This window comes from Rhagoletis zephyria, unplaced genomic scaffold (genome assembly GCF_001687245.7).
Source record: "Rhagoletis zephyria isolate East Lansing unplaced genomic scaffold, Rhagoletis_zephyria_1.1 Rzeph_scaffold_03111, whole genome shotgun sequence".
NCBI lineage: Eukaryota > Metazoa > Arthropoda > Insecta > Diptera > Tephritidae > Rhagoletis > Rhagoletis zephyria.
The window spans coordinates 42,529-44,648 of NW_016160195.1; positions in this window are offsets into that span (position 1 = coordinate 42,529).

Sequence of the window (2,120 nt, forward strand, 5' to 3'; positions counted from 1 at the left end):
AGGGTAATTTAGAGAAATACGAAATCTTCGATAAATCAGTAAATATTAAAGCTAATTTATTCAAAATTGACGCTTGCAACAATTCTTTACCAAGAAATACGTTTATGGTAAAATTTTGGAAAATGGGCGTGGCACCGCCCACTTATGATCACATATGTGTATATAGAAAACCGTTCTACCAATTTGTACCAAACTCGCTATTTTTATTGTGATTGCCACATAAAAGCAAAACGTTGAAAATTATTGAAATCGGACTAAAATTACGGCCGCTTTTCATATAACGGTAAATTTCAGAAATGCTTGAAACTGCAATATTTCGAAATTTAAAGACGCTAATTTACTCAAAATTGATACACCCCGGCTTACCATGTAGCGGTAGCTTTCGGAAAGTTGAAAAAACATATATTTAATACTTGCGCCGGGTATATAATGTTCGGCTCCGCGCGAACTTAGACTTTCTTACTTGTTTATATTGGGCCATTGGTACAAAATAAAAAAAGCGGGACGCACAATTTAGTTGTAGTCACACGATTGGACGAAAAAAAATCTTGGTACAAAGGTCAATAACACTATTGAAATAAATATTAATACGCCACAATAAAAAGGACGAATACATATTTTGTTCTAGTGAGCTGCTACAGCTATGCAATTTTTACCGAACATAGAACTGACACAGAGTGAAGACTAAGTGTGACGATGGTACCTTCTCTGTCACTGTCCAGTTTTCGGAAATACTAATAAATTGTTAAAACTCGCCATTTTCTTGTTAACACTGAATTAATGGCCCATGTGAGCTCGTACGGATCACCCAAGCTAATGTAACCTATGTACGCTTCTCAAAGAAAAAAAACCTTGTGGCGTGTGGAGCTATAATTTGAATGAATTTATGCAGATGTCTGATACATACATATGTACATAAGTACATATACATGACTACACATAAAACAATAAAAGAGCACGCCTCTTCCAGACCTTTTCAGACCCAAATTCATAAAAAATAAAGAAGACTTTAACTGCTTTATATACCGAAAACTTTTATGAAAATGTCACTATATAGAGCTCTGTAAACCTATTTTATTTATTAGTGTTCCAAAACAAAAAAAAAAGTTAAAATCTTTAAAGTTTCTAGAAAATAGTGAGAACAAGCAAAGCATCTGAAATAGCCAGAGAATGAAAAAAGTGTATGGGATTATATTTAACAAACCGAAATGCAAACTGCATACAGTTGCGGTCACAATAATAGCATAACAATGCTTGCAACTTATGTGGAGTTATTTATTTTTACAAAATTTCATTAAAAAAAAAAAAATATTAAGAAATTTTTCAAAGCTTGTACAAGTTTCACAAATATTGATCAAATTTCAAAAAATTCTATCCAAATTTCAAACTTTTTATCTAGAATTTGTAGAAAATTAACTAAGTTTCAAGTCGCTAAAGATTACCCTTCATTTTTAGATTTTTTTTTTTGGCGAGGGTCTTTAGCATTCCATATAAAAATTAATTTTGTTAATGTTAACGCATGGAATAAAATGCTTAACACCCTCGGCAAACGGTATGTTCTAGCGACTTGAAACTTACACTTTATTATACAAAAATTAATGGGCTATAAAACTGCATACTCTAAAATGTGCTAAAAATTCCAGACATGAAGTTGGAAATTTTAATGAAATTTTATTAATTTTTGTGAACTTTGTGCAAGCTTTGAAATTGTTATTTACGTGATTTATGTTATAGATTGAATTTTAATATAATTAAATATAAAGGAGATCATTTTGAATTTGGTGCTATTATTTTGACCGCAGCTGTATGTACATGCTGGATTTGTGGCTTTTAGCAAGAATATATGTTATATTTTCGACTCTTAAAAATGCGCACATACTTATGTATATATTTACATATATACAGACTACAATTTGCTCTCAAAATGTAGAAAGATCCAAAATTGTGTATTGCATAAAACGAAGCATAACACTGGTCTACAAGGGTTTTGCGAATAAGACGGGACCTGGTGTTTCCGAACGGATTTTTCGTGCTGAACACGAATCTGGGGTCCAAAACTTCCCATCACGTCACGTTTTCGAGAAAAAAGGGGTTGAAACCCCTAAAAACAGCGTTTTTGG